Genomic DNA, 26027 nt, shown 5'->3' with positions numbered 1-26027 from the left:
CCCTCCCATTCTCTCTTTCTTTCTCACTTCCCTCCCATTCTCTCTCTCTTTCTTTCTCACTTCCCTCCCAGTCTCCCCCTGGTGACGGTTCAGTAACGTAACAGGTGAGGGACAGCGTGCCCGGAACGTGTGAAGGGTCACCTCCATAACACAACTCACAGCAACACACACAATATCTTGGACCCTCGCAGCCTCTTCGCCTCCAAGTCAGCTACGTTTTCCTTCATGTTGGACTTGCTAGTGTGGGGCAAGTCCCCCGGACGTATGGCAAGGGTACCCCCGACGCGTTATAAGAGCTCTCCTATTTACCAATTACAAAGGGTAATATTTACCCATTACAAAGGGGGGAAATATTTACCCATTACAAAGGGGGGTAATATTTACCCATTACAAACGGGGTAATATATACCCATTACAAAGGGGGTAACATTTACCCATTACAAAGGGGGTAACATTTACCCATTACAAAGGGGGTAACATTTACCCATTACAAAGGGGGTAACATTTACCCATTACAAAGGGGAGGTAATATTTACCCATTACAAAGGGGAGGTAATATTAACCCATTTCTAAGGGGGAGGTAATATTTACCCTTTACAAAGGGGTAATAGTCAAAGCGTAATAATAAGATGATTACATTACTAATACAACAATTGGGATGTGTAATACTCTTAATATAACAATTCAGTATTGGATTATACACTATAGATGGACTGAGACTCCAAGTAGCAGCTTGAGGGAAGTGATGGAGAGAGGGGGGGAGGGGGGAAGACAGGGAGAGGGAAGCGGGGGGGGGGAGGCAGGCAGGCTACTGTATTCACACACACACACACACACACACACACACACACACACACACACACACACACACACACATACACATACACACACACACACACACTCCTTCGCTCCTTCTGGAGCGAAGGAACTTTGTAACACAGCATCAACATGGGTTCAGGGATGGCAGGTCCTGCCTCACAGGGTTACTTGAATTCTACGGCCAGGCAAGAAAGAGAAGGGTGGGCAGACTGCATATTTTTGGATTGTCAGAAAGCCTTTGATACAGTGCCACACAAGAGGCAAGTGAGGAAGCTGGAGATGCAGGCTGGAGTGAAAGGTGAGGTACTCCAGTGGATAAAGGAGTACCTAAGCAACAGGAGACAACAAGTCAGTGTGAGGGGTGAGGTCTGAGATTGGCGAGACCTTACAAGTGGAGTCCCGCAGGGGTCAGTCCTTGGACCTATACTGTTTCTGGTATATGTAAATGATCTCCCAGAGGGTATAGATTCGTTCCTCTCAATGTTTGCCGACGATGCAAAAATTATGAGGATTGAAACAGAGGATGATAGTAGGAGGCTACAAGATGACCTAGACAGACTGAATGGTCCAAGAAATGGCTGTTGAAGTTCAACCCGAGTAAATGCAAAGTAATGAAACTAGGCAATGGAAATAGGAGGCCAGACACGGATACAGAATAGGAGATGAAGTACTTAATGAAACAGACAGAGAGAAAGATCTAGGAGTTGATATCACACCAAACCTGTCTCCTGAAGCCCACATAAAGAGGATAACGTCTGCGGCATATGAGAGGCTGGCTAACATCAGAACGGCGTTCAGGAACCTGTGTAAGGAATCATTCAGAATCTTGTGCACCACATATATAAGACCAATCCTGGAGTATGCGGCCCCAACATGGAGCACGTTCCTTGTCAAGCACAAGACGAAGCTGGAAAAAGTCCAAAGGTATGCTACTAGACTAGTCCCAGAACTAAGAGGCATGAGTTATGAGGAAAGGCTGCGGGAAATGCACCTTACGACACTGGAAGACAGAAGAGTAAGGGGGGACATGATCACAACCTACAAAATCCTCAGGAGAATCGACCGAGTAAACAAGGATGAACTATTCAACACTGGCGGGACGCGAACAAGGGGACACAGGTAGAAGCTGAGTACCCAAATGAGCCACAGAGACATTAGAAAGAACTTTTTCAGTGTCAGAGTAGTTAGTTAATGGAATGCACTAGGAAGTGATGTGGTGGAGGCTGACTCCATACACAGTTTCAAGTGTAGATATGATAGAGCCCAATAGGCTCAGGAATCTGTACACCTGTTGATTGACGGTTGAGAGGCGGGACCAAAGAGCCAGAGCTCAATCCCCGCAAACACAACTAGGTGAGTACAACTAGGTGAGTACAGGTTAGAGGCATTAAATGTACCAAAACTTGAAGACAGAAGAAAAAGTGGTGATATGATCACTACATACAAAACAGTAAAAGGAATTGATAAAATCGATAGGGAAGATTTCCTGAGACCTGGAACTTCAAGAACAAGAGGTCATAGATTTAAACTAGCTAAACACAGATTCCGAAGAAATATAAGAAAATTCAATTTCGCAGAGTGGTCGACGGTTGGAACAAGTTAGGTGAGAAGGTGGTGGAGGCCAAGACCGTCAGTAGTTTCAAAACGTTATATGACAAAGAGTGCTGGGAAGACGGGACACCACAAGCGTAGTTCTCATCCTGTAACTACACTTAGGTAATTACACTTAGGTAATTACACATAGAATAGAACAGCCTTCAGCCTTCAGATCACCCTTCAGGAACCTGTGTAAGGAATCGTTCAGAATCTTCGGTAAGACCAATCCTGGAGTATGCCGTCCCAGCATGGAGCCCGTACCTTGTCAAGCACAAGTCGAAGCTGGAAAAAGTTCAGAGGTATGCCACTAGACTAGTCCCAGAACTAAAAGGCATGAGTTACGAGGAAAGGCTGCGGGAAATGCACCTTACGGCACTGGAAGACAGAAGAGTAAGGAGAGACATGATCACTACCTACAAAATCCTCAGAGGAATTGACAGGGTAGACAAGGATAAACTATTCAACACTGGTGGTACGCGAACAAGAGGACACAGGTGGAGACCGAGTACCCAAATGAGCCACAGGGACGTTAGAAAGAACTTCTTCAGTGTCAGAGTAGTTAACAGGTTTAATGCATTAGGCAGTAATGTGGTGGAGGTTGACTCCATACACAGTTTCAAGAGTAGATATGACGGAGCCCAGTAGGCTCAGGAATCTGTACACCTGTTGATTGACAGTTGAGAGGCGGGACCAAAGAGCCAAAGCTCAACCCCCGCGAGCACAACTAGGTGAGTACAACTAGGTGAGTACACGCACGCTGCCACCACCCTGAGATTAAGTAGGCTATTAGACTAAGCATGCGGATCAGAGGGCTCGGAAGAGAAGGGCTGAGGGAATTAGATGTTAATATACTTCATGGACACGTGTAGACATGACTAATGGTCAGAGGAATGTCCCTCTTCCTCGGATTACCACACAACACCCCGGACACGCTACCACAAGGGGGGGGGGGTGATGGTTGAAGCATATTGCCTTATTTAGCTCTTTAAAATGAAGTTTCTTAACTATGGTTCACTAGTTCAAGCCAATTGAATTTTTTGTATTATTATTAATTTTTTCTACCACAGACGTGGCCACACATTTACAATGCTAACCAGAATATATACATTTTCTTCTGTCCTCCATGGACAGGGTTAGAGACGTGTTAAACATATAATTCAAGGGTTTATTGAACAATCAACCACAGAAGGTGATTGTGGTGCTTTTAAAATGCTAAGCTACCAACATACGTAAATACATAGATACAAAAAAAATAGTAGTTAGTAACAGTTGATTGATAGTTGAGAGGCGGGCCGAAAAAGCAGAGCTCAACCCCCGCAAACACAACTAGGTGAATAGAACTAGGTAAATACACAGATTTACGTATGCAATACATAATGTGTTCGATGTGTCTTTTACATAGTATCATTAATGTGCATTTACAAAGGTGAAATGTAATTCTGATCAGCTTCCATATATACTTTATATACATATACATACACACACATATACATATATACATCCGTATACATACATATATACATAAGTATACATACATATATACACACACATACACATACATTTGTCTCTCTTACTCTGACAGGGTGAGATAGCTGATAAAGAAACTAGTGTGCAATTAAGCACTTAACCACTGAAGGTGTTTAAGATGCTTTTACAAGCTAAGGTTATATAGTTACATCATATATATACATTGTATGATTGATATATTACATGGTCAATCTTGGATACAAGTCCAATATATCATGAAGTGTTCCAGTACTCATATAGTAACTACAGAGTTCAGCATACCTTAGCCCAGGAGGGCGAAAGTCAGTCAGTATGGGACATTCTACAATATAATGTTCAAGAGAGTGCATGTTTTCTCTTTCACAAAATTGACACATTGTGTACTCGACATTTGGGTTTTGAGAAAGCTGCCAGATACGTCTAACTGAACTGATGGAGATGACCAGAACAAGAGAACAGTGCTTACATCACAGTGACTCCTGGCGCCTGGGGTGTGTCCACCTTACCGAGGGCAGAGCACTGACACTCGGCACCCTAAACTTCCCTTCATATACATGGTTGGGGAGTGAGAGAACCTTCGGTGTCTAGTAATATAGGATAGTAGTCGCCTGCACATTAGCAAGGCCACCACATCAATATTGTTGTGGTGGTGTCGATGGAAGGGGGTGGTGGCTGTGTTGACAGTATGGTGATGTAGTGTGTATAGTGAGTGTTAGGGGATGGCAGACAACATTTTGATGGCTAGTTACGCCAATCAGGTAACGACCTCCAGGGGTGGTTATCACCTGTAACAGCTGGTTGAGGTGTACACCTGGGTACCTTGTGTCAGCTGGCTAAGTGGTTTCACGCCTGGGTGGAGCGGAAGGCCTGACAGGGTGCCCAGTGGGGTAGAGGGTATTAGTGGGCACGCCTATGGCCAGCCGTGATGGGCAGCCTTCCCTATCATCGCTGTGGTGAAGAGAGGGGGGGAGGGGTCAGATTCTGACGTTGTTAATGCCTTTACAACAGTCCTGTGTGTGTGTACTCACCTAGTTGTACTCGCCTAGTTGTGTCAGCAGAATCAAACATTGATTTTTGGATCCCGCCTTTCGAGCATCGGTTGTTTGCAGCAATGACTCCTGTCCCATTTTCCTATCATACCTGGTTTTAAAATTATGAATAGAATTTGCTCCCACAACCTGTTCCTTAAGTGCATTCCATTTTTCCACTATTACTTTAAAAGAAAACTTCCTAACATCTCTGTGACTCATCTGTGTTTCCAGCTTCCATCCATGTCCCCTCGTTCTGTTACTATTCCGTGTGAACATTTCGTCTATGTCCACTCTGTCAATCCCCCTGAGTATTTTATACGTTCCTGTCATGTGCCCCCCCCCCCTTCTCCCTGTTTCTTTCTAGTGTCGTAAGGCACAGTTCCCTCAGGCGCTCCTCATACCCCACCCCTCGTAGCTCTGGGACGAGTCTTGTTGCAAACCTCTGAACCTTTTCCAGTTTCTTTATAGGCTTCTTCAGATGGGGACTCCGTGATGAGGCGGCATACTCTAAGACTGGCTTCACGTAGGCAGTGTAAAGCGCCCTAAATGCCTCCTTACTTTGGTTTCTGAATGATGTTCTAACTTTTGCCAGTGTAGAGTACGCTGCTGTCGTTATCCTATTTATATGTGCCTCAGGAGATAGATTAGGTGTTACGTCCACACCCAGGTCTCTTTCGCGCGTCGTCACAGGTAGGCTGTTCCCCCTTCATTGTGTACTGTCCCTTTGGTCTCCTATCTCCTAGTCCCATTTCATTAACTTTACATTTGCTCGTGTTGAATTCTAGTAGCCATTTCTCTGACCATCTTTGCAACCTGTTCAGATCCTCTTGGAGGATCCTGCAATCCTCATCTGTCACAACTCTTCTCATCAACTTGGCGTCATCCGCGAACATCGACATGAAGGACTCTACACCTGTAAACATGTCGTTAACATATACTAGAAATAGAATTGGTCCCAGCACCGATCCTTGTGGTACTCCACTTGTTACTGTTCGCCAGTCCGACTTCTCGCCCCCTTACCGTAACTCTCTCTCGCCCCCTCTCTCTCTCACCCCCTCTCTCTCTCTCTCCCCCTCTCTCTCTCTCTCCCCCTCTCTCTCTATCCCCCTCTCCCCCCCCCCTCTCCTTCCCTCCCGCACCCCTTGTTGTGGCCTTCGTCTGGTAGCGTCATAGCCCAACCTCCTAACAACACGTCGTATTTTGACGTATACTCTCCTCTAAGGCCAAAAATCGTCGTTCTAGAAAATGGTAACAGGTCGCGAAGTTGACATACTGTCCCGTTTTCTGTTTTGGGTCTTCTGGTAGGTTAGGGTAAGGGCACGTTAGTACGACAGTTTCTTGACGTTGGGAACGCTCGTGTGACCTATCAGAGTTTCAGGTGTGAATAGACATCTGAATCGAAGTTCATCCTGTTAGTAGTAGTGGACTCCATACCTATCCTGTTAATGGTAGTAGACCCCATACCCATCCCGTGAGTGGTAGTGGACCCCATACCCATCTCGTGAGTGGTAGTGGACCCCATACCCATCCCGTGAGTGGTAGTGGACCCCATACCCATCCCGTGAGTGGTAGTGGACCCCATTCCCATCCTTTGGGGGGTAGAGGACCCCATACCCGTCCTGTGGGCGGTAATGGACTCAATACAAAGCCTGTGGCAGTAGACCCCATACCCATCCTGTGGGCGGCAGTGGACCCCATACCCATTCTGTTGGTAGTAGTGGACCCCATACCCATTTTGTGGGCGGTAGTGGACCCCATACCCATCCTGTAAGTGATAGTGGATCCCATACCCTTCCTGTGAGTGGTAGTGGAATGCTTACACACACACACACACACACACACACACACACACACACACACACACACACACACACACACACACACATACACACACACAGGAAACTATGGAAACACACATACACATTAGGGAAACTACGAGGAGATGAATAAATTCCTATGGGATATACAATGGGACACAGAATTCGGAACCAAGTCCGTACAAGACATGATGGACTATGTCACCCAAAAATGTCAGGAGGCTGTAAGCAGGTTTGTCCCAGCCCAACAGGAAAAAACAGAGAAGCAAAGGAAGAATTCGTGGTTTAATAGGGAATGTATGAAAGCAAAGGAGCTGAACAAAAGGGCATGGAGGAACTTCCGTAATAACAGAACACCAGAAAGTAGAGAGAGATACCAGAGAACCAGGAACGAGTATGTCAGTGTGAGAAGAGCAGCTGAGACAAGGTATGAAAATGATATAGCTAATAAAGCCAAGACCGAACCAAAGCTCCTACACAGTCACATCAGGAGGAAGGCAACAGTGAAGGAACAGGTGATGAAACTTAGGGTGGGCGAGGACAGGTACACAGAGAATGACAAAGAGGTGTGTGAAGAACTCAACAAAAGGTTCCAGGAGGTCTTTACAATAGAACAGGGAGAAGTCACGGCGCTAGGAGAGGTGGCAGCAAACCAGGTGACCTTGGAAAGGTTCGAAACTACAAGAGATGAGGTCAAGAAGCACCTATTGGAGCTGGATGTGAGAAAAGCTGTTGGGCCGGACGGAATCTCACCATGGGTATTGAAAGAGTGTGCAGGAGCACTGTGCTTGCCACTCTCCATAGTGTATAGTAGGTCACTGGAAACGGGAGACCTACCAGAAGTATGGAAGACTGCTAATGTAGTACCAATATTAAAAAGGGTGACAGACAAGAGGCACTGAACTACAGGCCAGTGTCCTTAACTTGTATACCATGCAAGGTGATGGAGAAGATTGTGAGAAAAAACCTAGTAACACATCTGGAGAGAAGAGACTTCGTGACAACCCATCAACATGGGTTCAGGGAGGGTAAATCTTGCCTTACAGGCTTGATAGAATTCTATGATCAGGTGACAAAGATTAAGCAAGAAAGAGAAGGATGGGCGGACTGCATTTTTTTGGACTGTCGGAAAGCCTTTGACACAGTACCCCATGAAAGGTTGATGCATAAGCTGGAGAAACAGGCAGGAGTAACTGGTAGGGCGCTCCAGTGGATAAGGGAGTACCTAAGCAATAGGAAGCAGAGAGTTATAGTGAGGGGTGAGACCTCAGAATGGCGTGAAGTCACCATTGGAGTCCCACAGGGCTCTGTTCTTGGACCTATCCTGTTTCTGATATACGTAAATGATCTCCCAGAGGGTATAGACTCATTTCTCTCAATGTTTGCTCACGACGCCAAAATTATGAGAAGGATTAAGACAGAGGAGGACATCTTGAGGCTTCAAGAAGACCTGGACAAGCTGCAGGAATGGTCGAACAAATGGATGTTAGAGTTTAACCCAAGCAAATGTAATGTAATGAAGATAGGGGTAGGAAGCAGGAGACCAGATACAAGGTATCACTTGGGAGATGAAATACTTCAAGAGTCAGAGAGAGAGAAAGACCTGGGGGTTGATATCACGCCAGACCTGTCCCTTGAAGCTCATATCAAGAGGATAACATCAGCAGCATATGCCAGGTTGGCTAACATAAGAACGGCCTTTTGAAACTTGTGTAAGGAATCTTTCAGAACATTATATACCACATATGTCAGACCAATCCTGGAGTATTCGGCTCCAGCATGGAGTCCATATCTAGTCAAGCATAAGATTAAACTGGAAAAGGTTCAAAGGTTTGCCACCAGACTAGTACCCGAGCTGAGAGGTATGAGCTAAAAGGAGAGACTACGGGAATTGAACCTCACTTCGTTGGAAGACAGAAGAGTTAGGGGGGACATGATCACCACATTCAAGATTCTCAAGGGAATCGACAGGGTTGATAAAGACAGGCTATTTAACACAAGGGGCACACGCACTAGGGGACACAGGTGAAAACTGAGTGCCCAAATGAGCCACAGAGATATTAGAAAGAACTTTTTTAGTGTCAGAGTGGTTGACAAATGGAATGCATTAGGAAGCAATGTGGTGGAGGCTGACTCCATACACAGTTTCAAGTGTAGATATGATAGAGCCCAATAGGCTCAGGAACCTGTACACCTGTTGATTGATGGTTGAGAGGCGGGACCAAAGAGCCAGAGCTCAACCCCCGCAAGCACAACTAGGTGAGAACTAGGTGAGTACACACACACACACACACGCACACACACACACACACACACACACACACACACACACACACACACACACACACACACACACACACACACACACACACACACACACACACTGTCAGAGTAGTTAATAAAAGGAATGCACTAGGATATGATGTGGTGGAGGCTGACTCCATACACAGTCTCAAATGTAGATATGATAGAGCCCAGTAGACTCAGGAACCTGTACACCAGTTGATTGACAGTTGAGAGGCGGGACCAAAGAGCCAAAGCTCAACCCCGCAAGCACAATTAGGTGAGTACACACCCACCCCCCACCCCCCACCCACCCACCCATCCCCAAAGCTGGAACGCCAAAATGAATTAATTTTGAGCTAGTTAAATCCCTTTTTAACATTGAAATAATTTAACAATTTGTTGACAGTTCAACACACTAACATCCCCATACTCCCCCCAGAGACCCCTGACACAAGAGGGCTCCAGAGGGAGTTTACAGTGTGTTCTGTAAACTCGGAGTAAAGTGGTATTTCCTCAGACCACAAAGTTTCGGGAAGTAGAAGGCGTGAGACTGCAGGAAGTAAGGTTGCACCAGCAATTGACCCCATATTTATGTCTTGCGTTCCCTCTGCATTTTCTGCACTGGTTGCACAGTTGAATTTTCACTCTACTTGCTTACATTTACTTATCATCTACTTGCCTAGATCTGCTGTCCCATATCTACTCGTCTATATCTACTCTCATCTACTCGACTAGGTAGGTATGTAGGGTCGGGTGGCAGCTCGCAAGCCCCGCCATTCGTCAATCAATAGTTTAATGCCCTTGACTTCTATCCCATCTTTTTTCATATAGGCCTTCATAGTACAGTTGGCTTCGTTCTCGACTCTCAATCGGGGATCCCGGGATTGACTCCCGGGCAGTATGGGAATGGTGTCCAATGTCTGGGTACGTTTTCTTTCGCCTAATGGCTCTGTTCACCTAGCAGTAAATCGGTCCCCGGGAGTTAGGCAAAGGTCGAGGTATTACATTCTGTGGAAGGTCAAAGTTGACCTTCCAGTCGTCGTCCCTCCCCCCCCCCCCCCCAGTGTGGGGGACCTTGATATAAGCCTAAAGTAGATATATGCATAGGCTTTCCGTCCCCGAGAAAGCGAATAAATTATTATTAAATAAATAATTATATATATAAGTGAGTATAGAATTGGCCGCGACAATTTAAATTGGAAAAGTTGCACTTGGAAAGTTGAAATTGAAAAAATTGAAAGTTGAAAAAGTTAAAATTGGAAAATTTTATTGAGGGATCCCTGTGAGTGGATTGTGTGCGCAGTCTCAAGTTAGGCGGCCTCGTTCTGTTGTTGTTCCCGTGCAACATTGCTCCTGGGCGTGTTCGGGTCAGCCGAACACGTGTTTGGTGCGATTTGAACGATGTTGTTGTCAATCATGTCCCCTTGTTTCCTGACCTCCTCACGAGGGGAACTGTGGCTCACTGTCTCGACCAATAGGAGCGCGGCTCAAAGCACACTACAACTAACATAAGAAATTTATTGAAGGTGACTGTTTTCATCTTCTCTATTTTCCCCTCACTTCTGTTGCTTCTTTCTTTTCTGTTTTTGACTTCCTCTCATCCCCCCCTCTCCCCTTTGTCTCCCCTCTCTCTCTCTCTCCCCCCCCTTTCTCTGCCTCTCCCCCCCCCCTTTCTCTGCCTTGCCTTTCTCTCTTCCCTCCTCTTTCTCCCCCCCTCTCTCTCCCTCTCTCTCTCTCCCCCCTCTCTCTCTCCCCAGTCTCTCTCCCCCTCTCTCTCCCAGTCTCTCATTCCCCCTCTCTCCCCCTCTCTCTCTCCCCCCTCTCTCCCCTCTCACTCCTCTCTCACTCCCCTCTCACTCCCCTCTCACTCCCCTCTCACTCCCCCCTCCCTCTCCCCCCTCCCTCCCCCCTCCCTCTCCCCCCTCCCTCTCCCCGCAACACCACTATACAAGTGTCCACAACGGATCAGAGCGCCACTGTAGTTCCATATGTTAGTGATGTTCGCCTGCCGCTTCTTAAGGATCATTACCCCTTAAGCCTGTTATTTAATAATTATGTTGCGTTAACGCAGCTTTTTAAACAAAAGCAGTCATTGTGTCGATGTTTGTTTGATTGTTTTCAAGGTATGATATGGTAGCCATGAGAGAGACCTGGGAGAGATGGAGAGGGAGGGGAGAGGGAGAGGGAGAGAGAGACAGACAGACAGAACAATGACAAATTTAAAGGAATCACGCTGCATTGAAGCGTGAACAATATCTCTGTCTCTCTCCCTTCCGCTTTCCCTCACTTCCTACATCACCACCTCACTTCCACTGTCTCTCAACCCCTCTTAGACTCCTAAACATCTCTTTCCAACATCTCAGCTCTCCCCCCCCCCCTTTCTCCCCTCCAACCTCAAAAAAAAGCCGCCCAGCTGCTGGTGTGGTGGGGTTACATGGCCTGTCTGGAGCAGCTGCAGGGAGGGGCGCCAAGGAGAGCCACAGGGACGTCGCCTCACAGCTGTGGCCTCTACCTTGACAGCTGTAGCTCCTCCATCCTCACCTCTGGCCGCACAAGCTTGAGATGTGAGGCCCGATATGTCTTCAAGGCTTGGTATGCAGAGCGCGCGCGCGTGTGCGTATACACCTAGTTGTGCTTGCGAGGGTTGAGCTCTGCTCTTTCGGCCCGCCTCTCAACTGTTTCTACTACTACATTTTTTTCTTCACACCACTCACACACCCCAGGAAGCAGCCCGTGACAGCTGACTAACTCCATGGTACCAATTTACTGCTAGGTAACAGGGGCATAGAGTGAAAGAAATTGCCCATCGTTTCTCGCCGGCGCCCGAGATCGAACCAGGGACCACAGGATCAATTGTCCAGCGTGCTGTCCGCTGGGCCACCGGCTCCCCGATGTGTGTGTGTGTGGGTGCTTGTGTCTGTGTGTGTGTGTGTGTGTGAGAGAGAGAGACGTTGAACATGTTCAGTGTTTTGTTTGGGTTTTAGGCTGGGATTAGAATGTTTTTTTTTTTTTTTTTTTGGGGGGGGGGGGAGGAAATGGTGGGATTGTCGAGGTTTGAGAAGATATTTAATGAACAAATGCTGGGATTTGTTAGCCCTCAGTGGTTGTGAAGTACAGGACGAAGGCAAAGTTAGTGGAGAAATGTTGAGCCGGATGGGACATAGAAGCGGCCTTACTTGAGGGCGCTCGTGAGACATCAACAAACTTGTGGCCGGATATTAATCTTCCTCACCGCCAAACACAGCCAAGGAAAAACAAATAAAACGGGAAAAAATACAAAAAACCCATGAAACTGATGAAGAGGAAGGAGGTACACGTGGCTGGAGGAGGAGGAGGAATAGGAGGAAGAGTGGGAGGAGGAAGGGGAATAGGAGGAAGAGGGGGAGGAAGAGGAAGAACGGGGGCGAGTTTAACCCCTCCTCCTGAGCGAGCACAGTCCCCCATCACCCTGAGAGCTGCCGTGCGTGCCCGGGTCTCCTGACGGCCTGAGGTCACACGGCAGCCGTTAAGGTCAGGTGAGGGGTGAGGGGAGAGTGTGGGGGATGAGGGGAGAGTGTGAGGGGGATCAAGCGACGGTTTAGACCCGTCAATCCTCGCTTCAGCGAGCCCATATTGAGGCAGATATTGCACAAGCTTACGATGCACGGTCTAACCTGAAGCTTCATTGTTGTTTTTAGGTTCAGCTACTCAGAACTATAAGTTCCAAGTAGCACGGGCTATGGCGAGCCCGTAGTGGACTTACCTGGCACAGGAGCGGGGCTGTAACTGTGCCTGAAGCTTCGTGGTTTGTACGTGATTTATTAATAAAACAATGAAGCACTTGGAAAGTTTTGCTTCCTTAAGCACTCGGGTATTGTGTTTGTAAGCAGCCAGTGTTTGTTTTACTTACGCTTGTTTGTTTTACAGACAACTTCAGTTTCACATTAAATTAGACAATTTAGAATAGAGTTGTAATGAAGCTCACATTATTTTATGTTTGAATAGTTGTGAATATTGAACAATAAAATGTAACTTTTTTCCACTAAGATCTTCATGTAAAATTTCAACACGATCATTAACAAAATATTACAAAATATATATTTTGTTTAACCAGTGGGGAAATTGACAGCTGAGGGTACAGGAGCAGACGACTGCTGACTCCTGTTAGCTGACTGAGAGCTTTCCCTTCCCATAGCTCATGGTAAGCCTTACCCTACTAGTTTTACACACAGGAGGGTACAGGAGCAGACGACTGCTGACTCCTGTTAGCTGGCTGAGAGCTTTCCCTTCCCATAGCTCATGGTAAGCCTTACCCTACTAGTTTTACACACAGGAGGGTACAGGAGCAGACGACTGCTGACTCCTGTTAGCTGGCTGAGAGCTTTCCCTTCCCATAGCTCATGGTAAGCCTTACCCTACTAGTTTTACACACAAGAGGTATCATTTCTCTTCCTATATTCACTGCTAAGTACCTCCCCACGAGACTGTTAGGTAACCCACCTCCTGCCTCCCCATTACTGACTCCCCCATTACCGTCAGCAGCATCTCTCTAGTGTCTCCTCCATCACTTTCCCTCCCCCCACCTCACACCCACACCTCAACCCCCACCCCTTCCCCTTCACCATGTGTTTTCGCCAGAAGTTTAAAGGGCGTTGGGGAGGGGGGGGGGGTTGTGGATCGGCAGCTGTGGCTTGTAATGGGGGGGGGAGGAGGGGGCATATTGTGCCACGTGCTAGAGGGGGGGGGGAGGGGCAGGCTACCACGGGCACGCGTGCGGGTGGGAAGGGGTGTAGTGATGAACGAAATGCGGTAGCCACACTACCCGGTGTGTGTAGCTACACTACCCGGTGTGTGTAGCTACACTACCCGGTGCCTGTAGCTACACTACCCGGTGTGTGTAGCTACACTACCCGGTGTGTGTAGCTACACTACCCGGTGTGTGTAGCTACACTACCCGGTGTGTGTAGCTACACTACCCGGTGTGTGTAGCTACACTACCCGGTGTGTGTAGCTACACTACCCGGTGTGTGTAGCTACACTACCCGGTGTGTGTAGCTACACTACCCGGTGTGTGTAGCTACACTACCCGGTGCCTGTAGCTACACTACCCGGTGCCTGTAGCTACACTACCCGGTGTGTGTAGCTACACTACCCGGTGTGTGTAGCTACACTACCCGGTGCCTGTAGCTACACTACCCGGTGTGTGTAGCTACACTACCCGGTGTGTGTAGCTACACTACCCGGTGTGTGTAGCTACACTACCCGGTGTGTGTAGCTACACTACCCGGTGTGTGTAGCTACACTACCCGGTGTGTGTAGCTACACTACCCGGTGCCTGTAGCTACACTACCCGGTGTGTGTAGCTACACTACCCGGTGTGTGTAGCCACACTACCCGGTGTGTGTAGCTACACTACCCGGTGCCTGTAGCTACACTACCCGGTGCCTGTAGCTACACTACCCGGTGTGTGTAGCTACACTACCCGGTGCCTGTAGCTACACTACCCGGTGTGTGTAGCTACACTACCCGGTGTGTGTAGCTACACTACCCGGTGTGTGTAGCTACACTACCCGGTGTGTGTAGCTACACTACCCGGTGTGTGTAGCTACACTACCCGGTGTGTGTAGCTACACTACCCGGTGTGTGTAGCTACACTACCCGGTGTGTGTAGCTACACTACCCGGTGCCTGTAGCTACACTACCCGGTGCCTGTAGCTACACTACCCGGTGTGTGTAGCTACACTACCCGGTGTGTGTAGCTACACTACCCGGTGTGTGTAGCTACACTACCCGGTGTGTGTAGCTACACTACCCGGTGTGTGTAGCTACACTACCCGGTGTGTGTAGCCACACTACCCGGTGTGTGTAGCTACACTACCCGGTGTGTGTAGCTACACTACCCGGTGCCTGTAGCCACACTACCCGGTGTGTGTAGCCACACTACCCGGTGTGTGTAGCCACACTACCCGGTGTGTGTAGCTACACTACCCGGTGTGTGTAGCCACACTACCCGGTGTGTGTAGCCACACTACCCGGTGTGTGTAGCTACACTACCCGGTGTGTGTAGCTACACTACCCGGTGCCTGTAGCTACACTACCCGGTGCCTGTAGCTACACTACCCGGTGTGTGTAGCAACACTACCCGGTGCCTGTAGCCACACTACCCGGTGTGTGTAGCTACACTACCCGGTGCCTGTAGCTACACTACCCGGTGCCTGTAGCTACACTACCCGGTGTGTGTAGCTACACTACCCGGTGTGTGTAGCTACACTACCCGGTGTGTGTAGCTACACTACCCGGTGTGTGTAGCCACACTACCCGGTGTGTGTAGCCACACTACCCGGTGTGTGTAGCTACACTACCCGGTGTGTGTAGCTACACTACCCGGTGCCTGTAGCTACACTACCCGGTGTGTGTAGCTACACTACCCGGTGCCTGTAGCCACACTACCCGGTGCGTGTAGCTACACTACCCGGTGCCTGTAGCTACACTATCCGGTGTGTGTAGCTACACTACCCGGTGTGTGTAGCCACACTACCCGGTGCCTGTAGCTACACTACCCGGTGCCTGTAGCTACACTACCCGGTGCCTGTAGCCACACTACCCGGTGTGTGTAGCCACACTACCCGGTGCCTGTAGCTACACTACCCGGTGCCTGTAGCCACACTACCCGGTGTGTGTAGCCACACTACCCGGTGTGTGTAGCCACACTACCCGGTGTGTGTAGCCACACTACCCGGTGTGTGTAGCCACACTACCCGGTGTGTGTAGCCACACTACCCGGTGTGTGTAGCCACACTACCCGGTGTGTGTAGCCACACTACCGGTGCCTGTAGCCACACCCAGGTGTGTCTTTAGCAGTCCATGGTGTGGCAGGGTGCCAGGAATGGCCGGCATACTAAATCACGATGAACAGCTGAGGGGAAAACGTCTCTACTGGTTTGTGGCTGGGAGGGGAGAGGGAGGGGTGAGGGAGGGGTGAGGGAGGGGGTTGAGGGAGGGGAGAGGGAGGAGTGAGGGAAGGGAGGGGACAGGCAGGCACACGATGTGTTATTTTGGATGTTAAGGCGGCGGAAGTCTCCCCTTCTTTTGGTCTGGTATCTCCACCTCCCCTCCCACTCCCCTCCACCTGGTCTATCTCCACCTCCTCTCCCCTCGTCTGCCACTGCGGTTGCTCCCTCGCTAAAATAAACATGGCCACACGCGTTCTTCCTTCCCCCTCTCTCCCGTTGGCTTCCTTCCTCTCTCCCGTTGGCTTCCTTCCCCTCTCTCCCGTTGGCTTCCTTCCCCTCTCTCCCGTTGGCTTCCTTCCCCCTCTCTCCCGTTGGCTTCCTTCCCCCTCTCTCCCGTTGGCTTCCTTCCCCTCTCTCCCGTTGGCTTCCTTCCCCTCTCTCCCGTTGGCTTCCTTCCCCTCTCTCCAGTTGGCTTCCTTCCCCTCTCTCCCGTTGGCTTCCTTCCCCTCTCTCCCGTTGGCTTCCTTCCCCTCTCTCCCGTTGGCTTCCTTCCCCTCTCTCCCGTTGGCTTTCTTCCCCTCTCTCCCGTTGGCTTTCTTCCCCTCTCTCCCGTTGGCTTCCTTCCCCTCTCTCCCGTTGGCTTCCTTCCCCTCTCTCCCGTTGGCTTCCTTCCCCCCTCTCCCGTTGGCTTCCTTCCCCCCTCTCCCGTTGGCTTCCTTCCCCCCTCTCCCGTTGGCTTCCTTCCCCCTCTCTCCCGTTGGCTTCCTTCCCCCTCTCTCCCGTTGGCTTCCTTCCCCCTCTCTCCCGTTGGTTTCCTTCCAACTCTCTCCCGTTGGCTTCCTTCCAACTCCCGTTGGCTTCCTTCCAACTCTCTCCCGTTGGCTTCCTTCCCCCTCTCTCCCGTTGGCTTCCTTCCCCCTCTCTCCCGTTGGCTTCCTTCCCCCTCTCTCCCGTTGGCTTCCTTCCCCCTCTCTCCCGTTGGCTTCCTTCCCCCTCTCTCCCGTTGGCTTCCTTCCCCCTCTCTCCCGTTGGCTTCCTTCCCCCTCTCTCCCGTTGGCTTCCTTCCCCCTCTCTCCCGTTGGCTTCCTTCCCCCTCTCTCCCGTTGGCTTCCTTCCCGCTCTCTCCCGTTGGCTTCCTTCCCCCTCTCTCCCGTTGGCTTCCTTCCCCCTCTCTCCCGTTGGCTTCCTTCCCCCTCTCTCCCGTTGGCTTCCTTCCCCCTCTCTCCCGTTGGCTTCCTTCCCCCTCTCTCCCGTTGGCTTCCTTCCCCCTCTCTCCCGTTGGCTTCCTTCCCCCTCTCTCCCGTTGGCTTCCTTCCCCCTCTCTCCCGTTGGCTTCCTTCCCCCTCTCTCCCGTTGGCTTCCTTCCCCCTCTCTCCCGTTGGCTTCCTTCCCCCTCTCTCCCGTTGGCTTCCTTCCGCCTCTCTCCCGTTGGCTTCCTTCCGCCTCTCTCCCGTTGGCTTCCTTCCCCCCCTCTCCCGTTGGCTTCCTTCCCCCCCTCTCCCGTTGGCTTACTTTCCTTTTCTTTCACCTTCCACTACTTCAGTTCTTTTCCTTCCTCCACTTCCCTCCTCTTCCCCCCTTCCTCTTCCCTCCTCCCTCTTCCCTCCCCTTTTCTTCCCTCATCTCCCCTTCCTACACTGTCATAGTTTCCCCCTCACACGTTATTCTTCATTTACACTCATCCAAAATGCCTGGATTTGTAGTGGGGAATGGAACTCCAGTTTCCATCCCTTTTGCCTTCGCCTTCTTCCCTTCATCTGTTTCCCCTTGTGTACTTCCCTTCATCTGTTTCCCCTTGTGTACTTCCCTTCATCTGTTTCCCCTTGTGTACTTCCCTTCATCTGTTTCCCTCATTCTTCCAGACCTCAGACAAATCCCTCACCTTCATCATTTTCTTTCTTCTAATTTTTCACTGCACAATTCGATTGGTCAGTAGAATGACAGCATGCTTCCTGCAGGGTCGGGGTTCGATTTCCACTGTTGAGCAGACGACACACTAGAAGGTGAAGGGACGACGACGTTTCGGTCCGTCCTGGACCATTCTCAAGTCGATCACCTTGTGGTCTGGTCAACATACTTCAGCCACGTGGGAGCCGGTCGGCCGAGCGGACAGCACGCTGGACTGTGATCCTGTGGTCCTGGGTTCGATCCCGGGCGCCGGCGAGAAACGATGGGCAGAGATTCTTTCACCCTATGCCCCTGTTACCTAGCAGTAAATAGGTACCTGGGTGTTAGTCAGCTGTCACGGGCTGCTTCCTGGGGGTGGAGGCCTGGTCGAGGACCGGGCCGCGGGGACACTAAAGCCCCGAAATCATCTCAAGATAACGTTATTGTGACAACTCGTCTCTATGTCGATTCCCACCGGTCCATGTGGTTGGGCACCATTACTTCACTCAGTCCTCGTTTGCGGCACTTAGTCTTTCTTCTATCCCTTCTTGGTGCTATATAATCATACTGACTTAGCACTCTGTTGTCACAATTACACAAGTGTCACCTTGCATAGTTCTGAAATGGACTTAGGTGGTGCTTATCCAGGGAGTTTGAATAGGTTCATTGCAGCGACTTACAACAACAGCCTGGTTGTTCAAGCCGTCAACCAGGACGCTGCAGGTCCACCAGACCATCAACCAGGGCGCTGCAGGTCCACCAGACCATCAACCAGGACGCTGCATGTCCACCAGACCATCAACCAGGACGCTGCATGTCCACCAGACCATCAACCAGGACGCTACAGGTCCCCCAGACCATCAACCAGGACGCTACAGGTCCCCCAGACCATCAACCAGGACGCTACAGGTCCCCCAGACCATCAACCAGGACGCTACAGGTCCCCCAGACCATCAACCAGGACGCTGCATGTCCACCAGACCATCAACCAGGACGCTGCATGTCCACCAGACCATCAACCAGGACGCTACAGGTCCACCAGACCATCAACCAGGACGCTACAGGTCAACCAGACCATCAACCAACATTTCTGGCCATTGACTCTAATGGATATTGATTATCGGAACCAGTCCAGGGTCGCCTCGGAGTTATTCTTCACTACAAACTTAACGATGGGGGGGGGGGGGACACCCTCCAGTCATCCTCCATAGGTAGTCAAGAGATGAAGATAGACTTACACTGCTTTCTCAAGATGTAGAGGTTCTAAACCCTTAAACTGCTAAGCTTTCTCAAGATGTAGAGGTTCTAAACCCTTAAACTGCTAAGCTTTCTCAAGATTCAGAGGTTCTAAACCCCTAAACTGCTAAGCTTTCTCAAGATTCAGAGGTTCTAAACCCCTAAACTGCTAAGCTTTCTCAAGATTCAGAGGTTCTAAACCCTTAAACTGCTAAGCTTTCTCAAGATTCAGAGGTTCTAAACCCCTAAACTGCTAAGCTTTCTCAAGATTCAGAGGTTCTAAACCCTTAAACTGCTAAGCTTTCTCAAGATTCAGAGGTTCTAAACCCTTAAACTGCTAAGCTTTCTCAAGATTCAGAGGTTCTAAACCCTTAAACTGCTAAGCTTTCTCAAGATGTAGAGGTTCTAAACCCCTAAACTGCTAAGCTTTCTCAAGATTCAAAGGTTCTAAACCCTTAAACTGCTAAGCTTTCTCAAGATTCAGAGGTTCTAAACCCTTAAACTGCTAAGCTTTTTAATAACCCAGCATCCTATTTAGCACGAAAAAAGGGAATGAAAATCCTTAAGGGTCGAAAAATACATTCACCGTCTACCATTTTATTCTTCAGTCTATTCTAGCTTAACCTAGTCGTGCAGCCTTCAGCTAAACCTAGCTTAATCCAGCCATAACCCCCGCCAACCCTAAGCTAATCCAGCCATAACCCCCGCCAACCCTAAGCTAATCCAGCCATAACCCCCGCCAACCCTAAGCTAATCCAGCCATGACCCACGCCAACCCTTAGCTAATCCAGTCATAACCCCCGCCAACCCTTAGCTAATCCAGCCATAACCCCCACCAACCCTTAGCTAATCCAGCCATAACCCACGCCAACCCTAAGCTAATCCAGCCATAACCCCCGCCAACCCTAAGCTAATCTAGCCATAACCCACGCCAACCCTAAGCTAATCTAGCCATAACCCCCGCCAACCCTAAGCTAATCTAGCCATAACCCACGCCAACCCTAAGCTAATCCAGCCATAGCCCACGCCAACCCTAAGCTAATCCAGCCATAACCCACAGCTAATCCAGCCATAACACCCCGCCAACCCTAAGCTAATCTAGTCATAACCCACGCCAACCCTAAGCTAATCCAGCCATAGCCCACGCCAACCTTAAGCTAATCCAGCCATAGCCCACTTCAACCCTAAGCCAATCCAGCCATAACCAATCATAAGATAAACAGGAAAAAATATCGGGCGGAACAGAAATGGTTGGATATTATTTCCTTTCCCCTAATGCCTCTGTTCACCTAGCAGTAAGAAGGTACTAAGGAGTTAGTCAGCTGTTTTGGGTTGTGTCCTGGGGGGGGGGGGGCCTTCTATATAAGCCTGACGAGTATGAATACACGCTGGCTTCCTGTCCCACGACACAATGAATTAATGAATTATAAAATTGCATTCCAAGAAAGATTTAGCCTCTGTGGCGCAGTGGTCTACACACACCGCGCCCACTCACCTGGACCGTCTAGTTCTGTACGCTGTGGTCACCAACGTGCATATTAGCTAGTACTATGAAGAGTAGTGGTTCACAGACATTCATGTTCTCTATGCTGCGGTACGTTAGGTTAGGTGGGTTGCTTGGGGTTGGGTTAGGTTAGGTGGGTTGGGTGAGGTTAGGTGGGTTGGTAGTGTTGGGGGAGTGCGCTTCTTAGTAGCTTAGAACGATATATTTTGTACGTTGTGGCACATGAAGAGAACGGCCTGAGGTGCTACCACGCTTCCCCTCACACCTTATCACTAAGGTAAACCCATGATACATGGGTTTACCTTAACTCTCATCTCCCCTCTCCAAACCTCACTCCAATAAATGAATTCCTTTCCTTTATAATCAACGCGCCCAACACACTTCACCATTCCTCCACCACCCTCATGGTCGTTTCCCCTCTCTAGGCCTCACCCCTCGTGTGTTTCCCCTCCCTAGGCCTCACCCCTCGTGTGTTTCCCCTCTCTAGGCCTCACCCCTCGTGTGTTTCCCCTCCCTAGGCCTCACCCCTCGTCTGTTTCCCCTCTCTAGGCCTCACCCCTCGTGTGTTTCCCCTCTCTAGGCCTCACCCCTCGTGTGTTTCCCTCCCTAGGCCTCACCCCTCGTCTGTTTCCCCTCTCTAGGCCTCACCCCTCGTCTGTTTCCCCTCTCTAGGCCTCACCCCTCGTCTGTTTCCCCTCCCTAGGCCTCACCCCTTGTCTGTTTCCCCTCTCTAGGCCTCACCCCTCGTCTGTTTCCCCTCTCTAGGCCTCACCCCTCGTCTGTTTCCCCTCTCTAGGCCTCACCCCTCGTCTGTTTCTCCTCTCTAGGCCTCACCCCTCGTCTGTTTCTCCTCTCTAGGCCTCACCCCTCGTCTATTTCCTCTCTCTAGGCCTCACCCCTCGTCTGTTTCTCCTCTCTAGGCTTCACCCCTCGTCTATTTCCCCTCTCTAGGCCTCACCCCTCGTCTGTTTCCCCTCTCTAGGCCTCACCCCTCGTGTGTTTCCCATCTAGAGCAGCTGGAGCGTCCGCCTCTCCCCTCAACACAGTCTGGTCATTATCGCTACAATACGGATCACAAACGTATGAGTAACGATGTTTTGCTGCATACAGATCACAGATGTACACGTGTACTCACCTAGTTGTACTCACCTAGTTGTGTTTGCAGGGGTTGAGCTCTGGCTCTTTGGTCCCGCCTCTCAACCGTCAATCAACAGGTGTACAGATTCATGAGCCTATCGGGCTCTGTCATATCTACACTTGAAACTGTGTATGGAGTCAGCCTCCACCACATCACTTCCTAATGCATTCCATTTGTCAACCACTCTGACACTAAAAAAGTTCTTTCTAATATCTCTGTGGCTCATTTGGGCACTCAGTTTCCACCTGTGTCCCCTTGTGCGTGTTCCCCTTGTGTTAAATAGACTGTCTTTATCTACCCTATCAATCCCCTTCAGAATCTTGAATGTGGTGATCATGTCCCCCCTAACTCTTCTGTCTTCCAGCGAAGTGAGGTTTAATTCCCGTAGTCTCTCCTCGTAGCTCATACCTCTCAGCTCGGGTACTAGTCTGGTGGCAAACCTTTGAACCTTTTCCAGTTTAGTCTTATCCTTGACTAGATATGGACTCCATGCTGGGGCTGCATACTCCAGGATTGGCCTGACATATGTGGTATACAAAGTTCTGAATGATTCTTTACACAAGTTTCTGAATGCCGTTCGTATGTTGGCCAGCCTGGCATATGCCGCTGATGTTATCCGCTTGATAAGTGCTGCAGGAGACAGGTCTGGCGTGATATCAACCCCAAAGTCTTTTTCCTTCTCTGACTCCTGAAGAATTTCCTCTCCCAGATGATACCTTGTATCTGGCCTCCTGCTCCCTACACCTATCTTCATTACATTACATTTGGTTGGGTTAAACTCTAACAACCATTTGTTCGACCATTCCTTCAGCTTGTCTAGGTCTTCTTGAAGCCTCAAACAGTCCTCTTCTGTTTTAATCCTTCTCATAATTTTAGCATCGTCCGCAAACATTGAGAGAAATGAATCGATACCCTCCGGGAGATCATTTACATATATCAGAAACAAGATAGGACCGAGTACAGAGCCCTGTGGGACTCCACTGGTGACTTCACGCCAATCGGAGGTCTCACCCCTCACCGTAACTCTCTGCTTCCTATTGCTTAGATACTCCCTTATCCACTGGAGCACCTTACCAGCTACACCTGCCTGTCTCTCCAGCTTATGTACCAGCCTCTTATGCGGTACTGTGTCAAAGGCTTTCCGACAATCCAAGAAAATGCAGTCCGCCCAGCCCTCTCTTTCTTGCTTAATCTGTGTCACCTGATCGTAGAATTCTATCAAGCCTGTAAGGCAAGATTTACCCTCCCTGAATCCATGTTGGCGATTTGTCACGAAGTCCCTTCTCTCCAGATGTGTTACCAGGTTTTTTCTCACGATCTTCTCCATCACCTTGCATGGTATACAAGTCAAGGACACTGGCCTGTAGTTCAGTGCCTCTTGTCTGTCGCCCTTTTTGTATATTGGGACCACATTCGCCGTCTTCCCGTCTTCGTGTGTGTGTGTGTGTGTGTGTGTGTGTGTGTGTGTGTGTGTGTGTGTGTGTGTGTGTGTGTGTGTGTGTGTGTGTGTGTGTGTGTGTGTCGTTTCAAGTTTATACATGTATTCACTTTGTTGTGCTTGCGGGGGTTGAGCTCTGCTCTTTCGGCCCGCCTCTCAGCTGTTTCAACTACATTTTTTTTTCTTCACACCACACACACAACCCAAGAAGCAGCCCGTGATAGCTGATTAACTCCCAGGTACCTATTTACTGCTAGGTAACATAGGGTGAAAGAAACTGCCCCATGTTTCTCGCCGGAGACCGGGGTCGAACCCGGGACCACAGGATCACATGTCCAACGTGCTGTCCGCTCGGCCGGCCGGCCGTGTGTGTTCGTATTGAACACATGAATACGTATTGTATACGAACACACATGTGAGTTCATATTCATTAAGTTATACTGAGCACAATGAGGGCAACATGACGGTGAAACTGAAGCGATTGGGCCCAGTAAAATATGATTTGCATAGTTGGGAATACATCAGTCGACACGACATTACCAGCTGTATTTCTTGCCCCTCTCCCTCCTGCCCTCTCTCCTCTCCCTCCCTCCTCTCCCTCCTGCCCTCTCCCTCCTCTCCCTCCTGCCCTCTCTCTCCTCTCCCTCCTGCCCTCTCTCTCTCCTCTCCCTCCTGCCCTCTCTCCTCTCCCTCCTGCCCTCTCTCCTCTCCCTCCTGCCCTCTCTCTTCTCCCTCCTGCCCTCTCTCCTCTCCCTCCTGCCCTCTCTCCTCTCCCTCCTGCCCCCTCTCTCCTCTCCCTCCTGCCCTCTCTCTCCTCTCCCTCCTGCCCTCTCTCTCCTCTCCCTCCCGCCCTCTCTCCTCTCCCTCCTGCCCTCTCTCTCCTCTCCCTCCTGCCCTCTCTCTCCTCTCCCTCCTGCCCTCTCTCTCCTCTCCCTCCTGCCCTCTCTCTCTTCTCCCTCCTGCCCTCTCTCTCCTCTCCCTCCTGCCCTCTCTCTCCTCTCCCTCCTGCCCTTTCTCTTCTCCCTCCTGCCCTCTCTCTTCTCCCTCCTGCCCTCTCTCCTCTCCCTCCTGCCCTCTCTCCTCTCCCCTCCTGCCCTCTCTCCTCTCCCTCCTGCCCTCTCTCTTCTCCCTCCTGCCCTCTCTCTTCTCCCTCCTGCCCTCTCTCCTCTCCCTCCTGCCCTCTCTCCTCTCCCTCCTGCCCTCTCTCCTCTCCCTCCTGCCCTCTCTCTTCTCCCTCCTGCCCTCTCTCCTCTCCCTCCTGCCCTCTCTCTTCTCCCTCCTGCCCTCTCTCTTCTCCCTCCTGCCCTCTCTCCTCTCCCTCCTGCCCTCTCTCTTCTCCCTCCTGCCCTCTCTCTTCTCCCTCCTGCCCTCTCTCCTCTCCCTCCTGCCCTCTCTCCTCTCCCTCCTGCCCTCTCTCCTCTCCCTCCTGCCCTCTCTCCTCTCCCTCCTGCCCTCTCTCTTCTCCCTCCTGCCCTCTCTCTTCTCCCTCCTGCCCTCTCTCTTCTCCCTCCTGCCCTCTCTCTTCCCCCTCCTGCCCTCTCTCTTCCCCCTCCTGCCCTCTCTCCTCTCCCTCCTGCCCTCTCTCCTCTCCCTCCTGCCCTCTCTCCTCTCCCTCCTGCCCTCTCTCTTCTCCCTCCTGCCCTCTCTCTTCTCCCTCCTGCCCTCTCTCTTCTCCCTCCTGCCCTCTCTCTTCTCCCTCCTGCCCTCTCTCTTCTCCCTCCTGCCCTCTCTCTTCTCCCTCCTGCCCTCTCTCCTCTCCCTCCTGCCCACTCTCCTCTCCCTCCTGCCCTCTCTCCTCTCCCTCCTGCCCTCTCTCTCCTCTCCCTCCTGCCCTCTCTCTCCTCTCCCTCCTGCCCTCTCTCTCCTCTCCCTCCTGCCCTCTCTCTCCTCTCCCTCCTGCCCTCTCTCTCCTCTCCCTCCTGCCCTCTCTCTCCTCTCCCTCCTGCCCTCTCTCTCCTCTCCCTCCTGCCCTCTCTCTCCTCTCCCTCCTGCCCCCTCTCTCCTCTCCCTCCTGCCCCCTCTCTCCTCTCCCTCCTGCCCCCTCTCTCCTCTCCCTCCTGCCCTCTCTCTCCTCTCCCTCCTGCCCCCTCTCTCCTCTCCCTCCTGCCCTCTCTCTCCTCTCCCTCCTGCCCTCTCTCTCCTCTCCCTCCTGCCCACTCTCTCTTCTCCCTCCTGCCCTCTCTCCTCTCCCTCCTGCCCTCTCTCTTCTCCCTCCTGCCCTCTCTCTTCTCCCTCCTGCCCTCTCTCTTCTCCCTCCTGCCCTCTCTCTTCTCCCTCCTGCCCTCTCTCTTCTCCCTCCTGCCCTCTCTCTTCTCCCTCCTGCCCTCTCTCCTCTCCCTCCTGCCCACTCTCCTCTCCCCTCCTGCCCTCTCTCCTCTCCCTCCTGCCCTCTCTCTCCTCTCCCTCCTGCCCTCTCTCTCCTCTCCCTCCTGCCCTCTCTCTCCTCTCCCTCCTGCCCTCTCTCTCCTCTCCCTCCTGCCCTCTCTCTCCTCTCCCTCCTGCCCTCTCTCTCCTCTCCCTCCTGCCCCCTCTCTCCTCTCCCTCCTGCCCTCTCTCTCCTCTCCCTCCTGCCCACTCTCTCCTCTCCCTCCTGCCCACTCTCTCCTCTCCCTCCTGCCCTCTCTCTCCTCTCCCTCCTGCCCTCTCTCTCCTCTCCCTCCTGCCCTCTCTCTCCTCTCCCTCCTGCCCTCTCTCCTCTCCTCTCCCTCCTGCCCTCTCTCCTCTCCTCTCCCTCCTGCCCTCTCTCTCCTCTCCCTCCTGCCCTCTCTCCTCTCCTCTCCCTCCTGCCCTCTCTCTCCTCTCCCTCCTGCCCTCTCTCCTCTCCTCTCCCTCCTGCC

The sequence above is a fragment of the Procambarus clarkii genome, chromosome 40 (genome assembly GCF_040958095.1).
Source record: "Procambarus clarkii isolate CNS0578487 chromosome 40, FALCON_Pclarkii_2.0, whole genome shotgun sequence".
In the NCBI taxonomy this organism is placed as follows: Eukaryota; Metazoa; Arthropoda; class Malacostraca; order Decapoda; family Cambaridae; genus Procambarus; species Procambarus clarkii.
Note: the sequence above shows the minus strand (reverse complement) of the source record.